The sequence below is a fragment of the Ctenocephalides felis genome, unplaced genomic scaffold (genome assembly GCF_003426905.1).
Source record: "Ctenocephalides felis isolate EL2017-DRISC unplaced genomic scaffold, ASM342690v1 CF-g0.4_SCAFFOLD_01170, whole genome shotgun sequence".
Classification (NCBI taxonomy): domain Eukaryota; kingdom Metazoa; phylum Arthropoda; class Insecta; order Siphonaptera; family Pulicidae; genus Ctenocephalides; species Ctenocephalides felis.
Genome location: NW_020537324.1, coordinates 86,107,767 through 86,123,418, shown reverse-complemented (window position 1 = coordinate 86,123,418; position 15,652 = coordinate 86,107,767). Strand labels below are relative to the sequence as shown.

Here is a 15,652-nt window from a genome sequence, read left to right as displayed (position 1 = left end):
TTGAATTTCAATATAATACATAACAAAGTGCCTAATGTAACTTTTACTAAAAGTAGAACATTCCATAATGTTTGAGCAAAGTTTTGGTAGTCAAAATTGTTTCATAGTACTTTAAATTAAAAGTTTGTACAAAACTTTTGGAAAAAAGTCTACAAAATTATAGAAACTGAAGTGTCATGTCTATAACCAATTTCTTTACCAATTTTCCTTTACCATTATCCAATTATTTACTCTAATTTCTACAAAAAACCCGTTCGCCATTTGTCGTGGTCTTTTTTTCGAGTTCTTTCAAAACGTTCGCGTGTGACGATTGTCAAAAAATAGACAAAAAAACGTTATTTTTTTGTCAAAAACCGAAAAATTCTTGTTGAAAAAATTTGTGTTCACGCTTATATTGTTATTGTCGGTTCATTTCATATGTAATGAAGGTAATTTTGTAATAAGACCATTTATAATAAGACTGATTGCGAGAACTGAAATTATGATGCCCTCGAGGATTTTCTTTGAATTTGAATCGTCCTTATGTTGTTTCAAATGATAAATGTCCAAATGTACAAAGAATATATGTTATATATATATAATATATATATATATATATATATATATATATATATATATTTATAGTGACATCTGTCGCGTGCGGTCAACAAATTGAAAGAAATGTTGTCCTTAGAACTCTTGTAACAATTTTTTTTAATAATTTTGTTAAAAATGTCTTTTGTTAAAATATATTCTTGTATCGAATTATCTCTTAATAATTCTTTTCTCACAAATTTTGCAAAAATCACAAATATTGGAGAGTTATATCATTTATCATTTACCCCTTGACTGTATTTCTGAAATGAAGTTCTCATTTACGATTTGCGTCACTCTAATAATAGCAAATAATATGTATAAGATTAATAACAACATTATATTTTCGTGATTGTCAAAATGTTTTATTACTGAAAAACAAACGAGGCCATTAAAATTAATTAAAGACTTTTGTTTGTACAGTCATTGTTTTGATCGTTGTCCGAGGGCCAACGACTCAGGAATAATAGACTTGAAAATAACTTATCAATTTATTTTTATATTATAATATATTGTTAGAATTATTCTTGGAAAATAATATATTTTTTTCTCTAACCTTTGTGTTTATAACGGAAGATAATTTGCCTTGATTTTGATGACAAAATATCAAATAAGAGAGCATTTTAAGAAATAAAATCAAATAGACAATACATTATAAACCACAGGTTCTCAAATTTATTTGTGTCGTAAACTTCTTAGGCTATGCCATGGACCTCCTATTTAGTCAAAATCATTTTTTTCTTAAATTTTTAAATTTAAGCTAATATTAGTATTAAACATTCAAAATAAAGATACAAATACAAATTTGGGCATTAATCGCCTTTAAAATAATAATAAAAACTGTTCACACACACACACATACATACTTTTTTCAAATTTGGTATCATTCGATTCGGAATGGCTTGAAACATCGAGGAAACATAAAATTAGCGATTTGGATTTTTTGACGAAAACATAAACTTCTCCTTCGGTAATTAAAAATAAATATTAACTAGGTGTGTTGTGATCCATTACCCAAATATTTTTTTTGCCGAAATCCCATTGATAGTTGCCATGGATCTCTATGGATCCATTTCTATTAATATTTTTATAATTTACTGCAATTTAACAGAACAAGATTCATAAAAATATCTTTAAACATTTTTAATATATCTTAATATAAGTATTATTACACCATTATTAATAATTGTTTCTATAACCTTAATATAAATGATTATTTCGCCATTTTTATGATTTTTTGTCTCTGGCTCTCGGACTAGGTTTCGTGGAGAAAATGAAAATGTGTCGTATATTAATTTGCTCGAACGAAAATAGCATTGAGTTGCCTTTGATTTATTGTTTATTACATTTGATTGTTTATTACTCTTATGAGAGCACATTGTTTATTTAAACAAACGATATGCAATATTAATATTGTATCGATTTTATAGATAATATCACACATACTATATATATATATATATATATATATATACGAGTATATATATATATTATATATATATATCACGAGTATATATATATATATATATATATATATATATATATTTAAGAGTAACTAGCAGCCCATTCGTCGAAATAAAAAATGTAAAAGGTATTTAAAGCCTTTTATTTATACGTTTCGACACCAGATGCGTGTCATCATTCAGCAACTACAGTAAAATTTGAAACATTTTATTAATAATGAAACAATATAAATTTGTCATATCCTGTTCATATGTATATCATTCAATCTGCCATACATATACTGTATCTTACTATATTATTTTAATTTCTGGCACATCTCAACTGCTTTTTGGCAATAATAATGTAGACTTCATAATTATAAATTTATTATACATAATCTAATATTGTCTAGGTTCATAAGTAAATTGAATTTTTTGGCAGATGATAGTTTACATTTGTTTTCAATGCAAACAATGACATGTTATTTTTTGCATTTTTTTTTATTTATTTCTGCAATATTGCACATACATTCCAGTACTTTATAATCGCATACATCCTAGAAAAATTTCTTTAACAAACTTCAGTAAGATTTATCAAAATCCGAATAATCGCTTAGGAAGAGTATACAGTGAGTGCTTGTTATTTATATGAATTTTGTATAATAGCAATAAAACTCAAATTGATTCAACTATTGTTTTTAATTAGAAAATGTTTGTATGTGAAAAAGAAAGGGTTTTCCCGGTAATTATTCGATTTTTTCTCGCGGTAAGAACCATCCTTGGACATCGACGAACATTTAAAAAAAAGAATTAGCCAAATTGGTTCAGGCGTTGTTGAGTTATGCGCTTACCCACACATTTTGCAATTCATTTTTACCCAAAATAGCGCACCCATCAAAATTCTCACTTCTTCCTAATAGTGAAAGCTTATCCGTTTGTTGGCCTTTATGTCAAACATAAAAGAATCTTCAGCAAAAATTCGTGCAGACGACATAATTTCAAACATCCAAATTATCTAACTTTATCTAACTGAAGCTTATCCCATTAGTGTTGAAATATTTCCCCAAACCCATTGGTAGCTCTATTCCATCTATCACCTATCCAAGTAATATCTCATTCGTTCGTTGGTCGGTTGGTTAGTTCAGTTCTCTCGTTCGTTCGTAGTCTTCTTGTTCTTCATGCTGGTGTGTTCATGCTGGTCGTTTTGTTAATCTTTCCTCATCTTATTTCCTCCTTGTATATGTGTGAGATCATCATATCATACCGGTAGGATGTTTATCTCTTCAGTTCTTTGTTATTAAACACAATTCGCCGCCTTGTTATTTAGTCGGAAGACCGACTGCTCGATCGCCAAGCACTTCTTCTTCGACCATCGAAGCAGACACCAACACCGAGAGAAAGAAATAAACCACGAACACTTGTATTAATAAACGATCAATTAAAAATTTGTCACTCGATAGATATGAATTAGTTTGAATAATTGATTGTTTTTGACATAGAATAAGGCGGGCACAAAAGTCCCATTTGACTTTAAAATTTTGAGACAGATCGCAGATGTTTCTTGGTTTGTCAGCAATAAGACTTTACACAAAGATCTTAATTTTTAATTTATAGACATTTTATTTATATTTTTATGTATAAAAGGGCTAACCGGTGTTCAACATAATTTAAAACTGAGCGATCATAGAAATCCTATAATGCTTCAACTCCTTGAGACATCAGTTTCAAGAAAACCTCCTACCAAAAACCCCACTTTAGTAATCGAATCATTTTTTTATACCGCGTTCCTTTGACTTAATTTTAGTTCAGATTTTTTTGAGTTCATGTAAAAGCTTAAATAAGGGAAAAAATAAAATTAGTACTTGAATGGCAAAAATTATTAGATATTTTGAACAATTTTAGTAGGTACCACCAAATGAACGAAATTGTCTGTCCCTTAGCACCGGACACTAAGTCGTCCTTTAGCGCCGGACCGTAAACATATTGTTATTTCTTGTGAGAATTGACGTAATTTAATCTAATTATTTAATTTTGTTCTGTGTGAGTGCTAACGGTCACTACATACCCCCATTTTTCCTATTTTCTAGTCAAAGAATGAAAATCTTATGATGAATGATCCAGCTGAGAGCATCGGTGTGGCCCAGCCAAAAAGGTTGGATGAATAGTGACTTTTTTTGCAATATCTAAGAATATTCGTCAAACACAAATGTGCAGATATTCCAGAGTACGGAGATGGCTACATATGTGTTCAATGCTGGTTATTTTGAAATGTCCGGTACTAGGTGCCACTTTGTAAAATCATATTTTTTGTTACTAATGTTTGATTGATAGTATTAATTATTGTTTAGCAAAGTTTGCGTTTTTATTAATTTAGTTTGATTTCTAACTTTGTTTGCTTGATTTATTTATAAATAATCTTAGGTGTACGGCACTCGGAGACTTCCCCCAACAACTCTAAATTTTTGCTTCCCTTCCACTATCCAATTTGATAATAGTCATTTTAGTAGTGCACTCATTTTTTATATAGCTCAATAACTAATTAATTATAGTTCTTTTGTGAATATTTTTCATTCAAGTTTTTTGAATTCAGATTTTTTTGAATTATTTTTGTATTTTTGATTGCTAAAATAATGTGACATAAAAAAGAGATTTTTTTGGGCTCATGGAAAAGCTTAAATTGATATGCTTTATGCGCTGAAACATTTTTCGGTTACTATTGAAAAAGCTACATTCGCCAAATTATTTATCGATTCTTGCATATTATAATTTGCAAAACTATTCTATGTACAAATATTACTATAAGTGCACACACAATGGCTGAAGAAATATTTTATTCTGAAGGCACGACAGTTTTTGAACGAAAACAGGGTGCCATTCAAATCTATGGCAAAGCTGTAATTTTTTCTCACAGATTTTTCACTCGATTCGCATGCCACAACATAATTCAAAACTTAATGTTCGGATTTTACTTCATAATTCAAAAATTAATAAATTATTAAAAATCTCAGTAATAATGGATAAAATATACCAATTCAATTTAAAGGAGATTCGTTTTAGATTATGCTAGCCCTTGCAATGACTATTAATATTTGCCAAGAACAATTATATGTGGTAAGCGTTTCAGTGGGTAAATCATCCATATGATTTATGCTAGCTGCCCCTTTCACTTATATATCACACTTTTCTGCATTTACTTACATTTACATTCTTATACTAAAAATTTCTTATGGCTAAACAGAACGTTTGCCGGGCTAACTAGTATATATATATATATATATATATATATGGTATAAATCGTATATATCATTTAGTTTCTTGCAATGCTCAATACCTTATCAGCGGTATCTCAGCCTTTTGAGTATTAAGGGCTTTTATAAAACAATACTTCAACTCCGTGTATAAATGTATTTATAGGTATGTTTGTATGTATATATATAGGTGCCTGTGTCCGGGGGCCCCCTCGGGCCTCTCAGATTATCAATAATGACTTATTAGCGTCGAACCACGCCCCCGTTCTCTCGATGCGTGTCTTTGAAGCTTCGCGAATGATTTTTCTCTCTCTTTTTGATTGCTGTTTTATATTTCTTATTTCTCGTTTCTATTCCTCGATTTTATTTCATTTTATTTTATTTTATTACGGTCGGTCGGTCCGTTTCTTCGATATTTTCGATATCGAAAATCGCGATATTAACGATTCGATACACGCGAGCGGAGGAATAGAAGAGATCGAGGATCGATGTAATTGACGCAAAAATATAATGAACTAGCTGTAAGTGGAATTCTGTCTTAAGGCAATTAAGGCATTGTGCCTTAAGGCAAATTGCTAGAACTTTCCGTGCCAAAAATTATTATTTTTTTAAAAACAATTAACATTTTGAAAAAAATTTACTTCGAAAAAATTAGATTTTTGAGAAACTATAAATTTGGCAAAAAATTACTTTTTTTGAAAAAAAAATTTTTTTGAAAACAAATTTTTTTTGAAAAGAAAAATGTTTTCTTCATTTTGACATATTTTGGAAATTCTGAACTTTTTTTCAAAGCAATCGTACTGCTTGAACTGCATAGAGACGAAATGTCAAAGCGCGCAAGTGCCGCGCCGCCGTCTAACGCATAAGCATTGGTACGGAACCCATAGAAATGTAAAAAAATTATACTTATTGTTAAAATCCCTATAATATATCTGATAATTTGATGTGCATATGTCTAATGATCATTTTTAACCGCCAATGGCATTTTTTTTTACTTGTTTCATTAAATCTCCGAAACCGATAGACCTGCCTTCATGAAAATTTGAACAGTTCTTCACTTAGTCAATACAAATAAAATGTTTTTTTAATTATTCAAATCGGACGCTCCGTTCTCTTAAAAACTGAGTTACCGTTTCCGGCACTTTTTGCCCCGTATCTTCGGAACGGCTAGACCTGCTTTCGCCAAAAACTAATCAGCACGTCTCCTTATCAATACGAATCGAATGTTTTTTGAATTATTCAAATCGGTTGATCCGTGTTTCCGAAATCGTCGACGAAAATTTGTATCTGCACACACATACATACACGCACACACACACACACACACATACATCCATTTTTTCTGAGGTATGCCAAAATGTTCAGAAACCTCTGAAACGTAAAGATATATAAAAATTTTCATTTTCGATTTTTTTGCCATTACTATAACTTGCCCTACGGGAAGTTAATAATATGTTGATTATTCCTAAGAAGTTTGACTTCTAATTCCGACACCCGAATAGAATCGTTTAGTGGCGTTGGCGTTGTCGACCATTAACACTTTTGCGCAATAAAAGTGTGACGCTCCGTCAAATCTGGGGGCACACGTGTCAAAGACGGAGGCTCTTCGCGAGGACTTCAAAGGGACTCCAGCAGGACGAGGAGTCGCAGGAGCAGCAGGAGGAGGTCGAAAAAAACGGTTATATAGAGCGGAACACCGAGCACGAGACGACTCGGAGCAGGGGCTCATCAGTCGAATCAATTGACTATTAGACCATAGGTTTCTAATCATTACTGAAGAGTATGAAATTTACTGTTCTATCAAAATCCAGAAATTATGACCATCTGGTCTCTTTTAGGCATTGCTATTTGTAACTTCCCTCAGGGTAGTTATAGTAATGGGCCAAAAATTGAAAAGGAAAATTTTTGCATTTCTCGACGTTTTGAAGGTTTCTGAACATTTTACAGGCATACCTCAGAAACTAAATGGGTGTGTGGGTGTGTTTTGTATGTATGTATGGATACAATTTTTTGGTCACGTTTTCGGGCGCACGGATCAACCGATTTGAATGGTTTAAGAAGCATTCGATCCCTATTGATAGGGAGATGTGCTGATTAGTTTTTGGCGAAGATAGGTCCAGCCGTTACGGAGATACGAAGCAAAGAGTGCAGAAAATAGAAATCGAGTTTTTGAGAGAACGGAGTATCGGATTTGAGTGATCTAAAAAACATTCAATTTGTAATGATTGGAAGAAGAGTTGATTAGTTTTTGGCAAATACAGACCCAGCCATTTCGAAGAAACAAAGCTAAATGTGCAAAAAATGGCAATTTTCGAGTGAACTAAGCGTCCGATTTGAATGATCTAAGAAACTTACTGCTTGTATTGGCAAAACAATTGCTTTTGAGGATAAAAAATTATTACATCTTTTTTTATTTTCCATAAAATATTTTTGTAATTTTGGATTAAAAATTAAAAAAAAATTACCCAGGATAAGCACAGTCTAAGCGCCACTCTGGTACAAATGTTTACACAAGTGCGTTTAGACTGCTTATGCACTGGAGCACTATTCCAACTTTGAAACTATTGAAAAATACGAAAATGCCGCCAAGCTGAGCACAGTATAAGTGAAAATGTGGCACAGTATTATTTGCGAATGCGTTTAGACTGTGACTATACGGGAGCACTTTTTCAATTTTGTGTAAATTAGGCAACTATTTTTTTTGTAATTGAATTCGAAATGAAATGACGATTGTTAATGTTCGGGAGATAAAGTGATTTATGATTTACATTTGATTTGGTTTTTCTTCCCCAATCCGTGCCTTCCCCGTGTCAAATGCAAATCTGTCATCTGGAAGCCATATAATACGATAATGTCTTGCAAGTCTTAATATGTTAAACTCGCGTTCTGTCTTCTTCAAAAGACACGAATTGATGTCTTTGTTTTTGTTTTTCGCCAAAACACTCAAGAAAGCTCTAAAGGAAACGCTGATCGTAATGTTGCCGATTCAGGAGACGAAACGGGATGAAGACTCAATAACGACATGGGAAAAAAATAAAAAATGCAAGTTTAAAAGATCAAATTGTGGTTAAGATAATTCCCAGTTCTAGAAACAAAACTAAGCAACATAACTTGACTTGAAACTTTGAGCAAATATTAACAAATTAGCCAATCGGATTCTTTCGCCAAAACAAACTTCTACTCTGGCAAATTACGAAGTCAAAATAATAACAGAGTAATCACTAGCTAACAAAATACTAAAATTTTGTATTTTACTTGCGATAACGACTTAGATAACGTTTAAAACCAAGATATTTCAAACAATAATAAAATTATCATTACTAATTTTTAATAAAAATAAAATAAAATAAAATATGCCCATCCCTTGTGGGGATCGAACCCACGACCTTTGGATTAGAAGTCCAACGCGCTATCCGCTGCGCCAAAGGGACACTTGGTGTTTTGCTCGCTAAGCGCGCTCTTCAACGCGACCGGGTCACACATATACGGCGTGACGTCACACTGGGATAAATGTATGGGTAGAACAAAATCACATTGAATGAGGTAGAAAATTAGAAAAATATATAGAAAATTAATAGATTTTTTTTAAATATTATTTCTGTAATTAATATTAATAATGCGTATAAGATGCCTAAAGTCATCTATATACTTTATTAATGTTACAAAAATAGAATTTATCAATTTACTACTATGTAGTCTTCTGATAATCATAATTATGCTTATCTCTTCAAAATAATTATACAATATCTCGTTAAGTAATAAGACGAGTTTATAATTTGAACTAGTAAATGAGAAATTTAAAAAGTACTTTTTTAAGAATTTTTAATATAGACAATAAACAAGTAATTACTAGATTAAGTTAAATGCAATATTAAGTTCAGGTTAGAAATTTGAATAATTATTATTTATTTAAATACAAGATTTAACTTTAACAAAGAAATACTATAAGGAAATTGAAGCCAAAAAAGACTGAAGAGTTATATATAAAGATATTTTAATTATAATAGATATTATATAATGAAATAGTCAAATGAAATGTATATATAAAATATGAAAACTGTTTTTCTTAATCTCTCATACCAGGCACCTCTGTCTGACTGAGATATGAAAATATTGTATATATATAAATAAAAAAAAAAAAGATTTCATATTGAAATGAGCTTATTATATTATTAATCAATTTCTTGTAAATATTGTAAATCAGATCTAAAGAGTACTAACAGTAATTATTGATGCCAAAAAGTATAGATCAAATATTGACATAAAATATTATGATTAATGAACAAAAATTAAATTCAAAATTTGTTTGTTGTTATATATCCTTAATGAATAGCTCGTACTATTTTCAATACAACTTGACTAAATTTTGGTACGAATTCTAACAAAATATATATTTGAATCTATAAAATTTGCACCGCCAATAATATTTTTATTCAATTAGTTATTAATTTAGTAAAAAAATATTATTTTTATTATTATTTTAGTAAAAAAAATATTTTGGCAGCGGTGGGATTCGAACCCACGCCTCCGAAGAGACTGGTGCCTTAAACCAGCGCCTTAGACCGCTCGGCCACGCTACCTGATACTGGCGACACTCTCGGAGTCGCATGTAAATGCGTCGAGACGACTATTTATAGACTGATGATGAAATTAATTGATTTAAAATCGATTATTAATAGGTAATAAAATTTTTTAATCATTTATAAAAAATTAATAATAAAATTGTGTAAAAATTATTTCAAAAAGACCGCATATTTTTGTTTTATTCCAGCTTTTACATATTTTTCGTGCAAAAGTCGAAAATGTGGTTCCAAAGAACAATCACACGCATATACAAAAAAATTTTCTCTATTATGCACCACTGCTATGTTTTATTTAAAAAAAACAATAAATATATATCTCGGTTCTGTACACAAAATTTTTAAATTTAATCAAAAATAAAGCATAATTAACTTCTTCTATACCCGTATAAAAGTTTTATTGCAACCATTTCTTTTATTATCATTATCATTTATTTCATTTTTTCAACAAATTTTTACTTTTAAAAATAATTTACTTCAATTTCGTTATTTTTATCTGCAATCTTCCTTAAGCAGATGTTTTCATAACGTCTTCTCCTAAATCCGTGACGCCATGACAAAGTGTTGCCATAATCGGAAATTATACTCGTGACTAATCAGGCAATATACTCTAGTATTACCTGATTCGGTAAAATGATATCAACGTAATTTTGCAAATTGAGCTTTGAAAATGGAATAATTTGATGAACGTTGGAAATTAATTTAGGAGCGTAATTGATATAAAAATACATCCCTTGGGTTAATATCTATGTTATTAATTTTATTGGTGGTTGAAGGTACGTCGTAAAATTACACGACATTTAATTTATGCTTTTTTATAAATTAATTTTTGCTTCTCGTGTTTTTATTTTCAAGTCTTGTGCCTCTACTTTCAGATCCCTGTATTTACCTGAATCCCTGTTTTAGAACTCCTATTCCAACCTCCAAAACAATTTTTACCTTTTTGCTTTTATTTCTAGTCTATTGGCAAGTTAATAAATGTTTTTGTTACCGTCGAATTTTCTAATTATCCTTTTCCTTCCATTGTATTGCATATCAATGATTTTGCAAATTGCCAATTAAATAATTATCCGAATGGATTGGGAATCAATTTGTCGCTATTGTGCTTTTTGTGCAAACGACGTGTTAAGTGGTAACATCCTTTTATTGTTTTAACAAATTCGAAACAAAAAACTATAATTATCTAAATGTGACTAATTATTTATAATTAGAAAGAAAATATAGAATTTGATACCACTGGTACCAAATTCTATATTTTCTTTCTACCAGCAACACATTTATATATATATCTTCAACATCCTTAAGACAATAAACTTGCTACTTTTATGACTCCTTGATGTTACAAGTCATTCTGAATCGTTAGACACCGAAAATGTAAATATTGGGGCCAATTCTGAGATAAAACGAAAATGTCATGTTACTGGTATGAATTGGCAATATCGAACTGTCCAAAAACTATATATTTGCCGAGCAATCAGGCGTTTTACACATAAAACCTAACCTCCAAAGGCGCAGACATCAAATAACAATTTTAGGAGGCGTCCATTAATCACACGAGATTTTTAGGGGTTTGACAAAAATCACAAAATATCACGTGGGGGAGGAAGGGGTATAGTAAGAAATCACATGTATTTATTTTTTATCTGAATTTTTCGAAAAAACTCAAACTTTTTAAAAAAAAATCAATAATTTTACGTTTTTTTCTACACGCGATGTTCGATGGGGAAAAGGGGCTAATTTTGAAAATCACAAAGTATCACCAAGAGGGAAAGGGTGGGGTGTCCAAACATCCATAAAAAGTTGATCACGTGATTAATAGACCCGCCCTTATCACTTTTTGATGTCACACACGTGAAGTTTAGCCAATGTCAATATTTTGACGTATATGCCATTTGGAGGTTAGGTTTTAAAAGCAAAACGCTCGGTCGCTCAGCAAAAACCTAAGTTTTTGAACATTTGTTACTACCAATTCATACAAAAATAGACCCCTTATTATATTTCTATTTTATTTGAAGACAAAATTTGTTTCTTGATAAAATTTTTCTCAAAAACTGCTGAACCGATTTAAAAAATTTGAAAGCCAGGCTTTGCGCATTGTGATTGTGTAATCAAAAATTCTACTATTTTCTCAGATATTTGCAATTCCTACATTTTTTTTATAAATTCAACTCCGATATTGTTTTGATTTAATACTATTTCACGCTAAGGGTAAACACCCCCGATTATTCCGCCCTTATTTTAAAGTATCTATTTTTCAAATCGCTTTAATCCTGTTTTCAATTCAAGCTAATTTGTCGCACTCGATAAATTTTGAAACCGTGACAAATTTTATATATATATATATATATATACATATATATATAAATTTAAATACTTTTATCTGAAAAGATAACAGATTATAAATTTTATCCTATTTTAAGATTATCTACGTTTAAATTTGATTTATTATAACTGTGCTGTAAAATCTGTATTTCTGGGGATTTAAAAATTTCTTAGTTGATATCTCTACGAACTAGGTGTTAGTGGCATATCGCCTTTAGGCAAGTTAATAAGAAATCAATCTATTAATTAAGAATTAAACCGAGTTCAAAACTATTTAATGATAAATTATTTTGAACAAATTTTCTGAATATTCTAGTTAATAAATAGATAGATATGTATACACATTGAATTAATGATTTATATAAAAACACTAGATAATTCTCTTTAGTTATTTTTTTTATTTTGTACGCTGGTAGCTTGTTGTGTAAACTAACTTCATGTTAATAAAATGCCTAAACATAGAATGTCGTTCTAAATAAAATTATTCATAATATACACAAATATTTTTTTTAATAATTTGTTAACAAATATATTTATTTTTAAGAATCTAGTTTATAAATAAATTAATATGTGTATAGACAGACTAAAATAAGACAAAATAGAAAAAAATCAATATTCATCTATTACATATGATGTATAATTTATTACACATTTATAAACAATTTATTATTAATTTAAAATTCCGAACAATTAAGAATTCTCGTTATGGCGAATATAAATGTCGTGCGTTATGAATTATTTTATGCGTTTGTCGTAAAATAATAACAATAAATATTAAATATTGGAAGACTTAATAAGGGAATAGAAATCGAAAGGATAAGGCAATAACAGTAACAGTTAAACGGCCCACACGAAACAAACAGAAATTTATTATTATTATTAATGGCGAACGTTAAAATTTTTATTGTCTTAATGTTTTTTGCATATTCAGTAACAAAAGGTATTAACGTAATAAATTATTATCACTCATTTTATATATATATATAAATTGAAATAAATACAGACTTATTTCTTAATTATTTACCAAATTATTTGTAGTGGATAAGCGATGAATAGTTTTGAAATATGTAAAAATTATATATATATATATATATATATATATAAATTCATCGATAATTTATGTTCTAATCCGTCCGCCACAGTCGTCTGTCCATTTATGTAAATTCTCGTCTATAAAAATAATTCATATTTATATATTTTGATGTTTTTATTAGTTGACCAGAAATTTTATTACTCGCCAGATTTTCGATAACGATTTCATTCATTCATAAAAAGTATCATAATAAAACCAAAACAGTCAAGTGGAAATTGACCAACAAATTTAAAAATTTGACCGACGGAATTCGGTATCGGTATCTGATTATTTTTGAACTTTCTTCCCTTAACTGTAAGATAAATAGGCATAAAACTACAAAAAGGGCACCATCCCTTCGTCCTAGTAAAAGGAGGGTTGATTTGATGGCACGAGCACGAGTCGACTTAATCTGCGAATCAAATTGCCAGTGATATATATTTGTGATCTTGGCCAGTTATCTAGATCGGAAAATTTAGATTTTAATACGACAGTCGGGGGAAAATATAGAAATGAAATTTAGAAAACTGGTTTTACAAAATTATACATTGATACATGGCGCTAGTAGATAAAATGTTAGTTAAAAACCTTATGATCCGAAGTATGTAGAAAAAGTATGCAAGGACATTGTCTTCTTGTGAAATCTTTCAGAATCATGCCATTTATGACGAATTATGTTTATATTTGCTGAACCGCATTTTAATATTTTTTTTATACAAAAACAATCAATATATGTACATTCTCCCTCTTTTTTATTTTTATTAATAAAATAATATATTATCAATATTATAAATGATCCGATTTTTGAATAGACAACTCAATATTCATGGCCAACTCATGTTGCTACATCACTCCCTCTCATTTTTTATAGAAACAAAATAATATATTGTCATAACTTATCGATTTTATGAATGTTATGATTTTTTATTACAGCCAACTCGAAAGTCATGTTGCCACATCACTTACCCCCGTTTTAGAAACAAAATAATTGAATATTATATTATAATGACATATTGATTTTAAAAATGATCCGATTTTTTAAAACAACCAACACGAATTTCTTAGAAAAATGAGGTCACCACATCACACCCCTTTTTTTATAGAAAAAAATACTATATTGTCATAACATATTGATTTTACTAATGATGAAGTTTTTGAAATGAGCCAAATCAAAATTCCTAGTAAAGTAATGTTGCTACATCACTCCCACCTTTTATAGAAACAATATAATTAAATAATATATTGCAATGACATATTGATTTTATAAATGATCCGATTTTTGAATACAGCCAAATCGTAATTTTTGGCAAACTGATGTTGCCACATCACTCCCCCCTTTTAAAAACAAAATAATATTTTGTCATGGCATATCGATTTTATAAATCATCCAATTCTTGAATACAGGCAACTCGAAAATCATAGAGAAATGATTTTGCCACATTACTCCCTCCTTATTTTTTTATAGAAACCTAATAATATATTGTTTTGGCATATGAATTTTATACATAATATGATATTTGAATACAGCCAACTTAAAATTCTTGGCAAACTTATATTGCCACATCACTCCCCCTCTTTTTTAGAAACAGAATACTATATTGTCATAACTTATCGATTTTATAAATGATCTGATTTTTCAATACAGCCAACTCGACATTCATAGAAAAATGAGGTTGCCACATCACTCCCACCTTCCTTTTTATAGAAACAAAATTCTATGTTGTCATAACTTATCGATTTTATAAATGATCCGATTTTTGAATAGAGCCAACTCAAAATTCATAGAAAAATAACAACAATTAAATGAAATATTTTCACATATTTTGCATATTTTGCTAGTTAAATATTGTCTTTGCAATATGTTCAAATTGTTAAAAAGATATTTTAACTCATTCATATTTATATTATTTATTTGTTTGTGCAATGTTGCTAAATAGTTTTAGCAATGGCATTTAGATTTTTAAAAAAAATCTATACCTTAACCACCCTCAGTTAATTTTAAAAAAACCTTGAAATAGTTTTCTACCTTGTAATTGTGTTTTTGAATTAATTTATTTGTATATTGTTCATTATTTAATCATTATTTTTAGCAATAAAAATATCTTTTATAATCTTTCTAAACCTTCAACGGTGAAATTTTCAAACAAAACAAAATTGTTTTCAACTTTAATATCTATGCTTAATATTGATCGAGTTTATAAAATTTGTTTACCAATGTCTATACAACCAACTTCTAATTCCTGACAAATTCATGTTGCCACATCACTCCCCCTTTTATAGCAACATAATAATAAATTATCATGACATATTGTTTTAAAACCAAATCGAAATTCATTGCTAACTTGTATTGCGACATTACTCCCCTTTTTTTTAAAAAAAAAATTGAATAATATTATATTGTAATGACATTTTAAG

At 29.4% G+C, this 15,652-nt stretch overlaps 2 non-coding genes across 2 annotated transcripts; both read right to left on the bottom strand.

Moving 5' to 3' along the window:
* Positions 1-8,621: 8,621 nt before the first annotated feature.
* On the bottom strand, positions 8,622-8,694 carry Trnar-ucu. Its single transcript has one exon. It is a non-coding gene; the product is annotated as a tRNA-Arg (tRNA).
* A 1,067-nt stretch (positions 8,695-9,761) lies between these two features.
* On the bottom strand, positions 9,762-9,843 carry Trnal-aag. The gene has a single exon. It is a non-coding gene; the product is annotated as a tRNA-Leu (tRNA).
* Between the last annotated feature and the right edge of the window lie 5,809 nt (positions 9,844-15,652).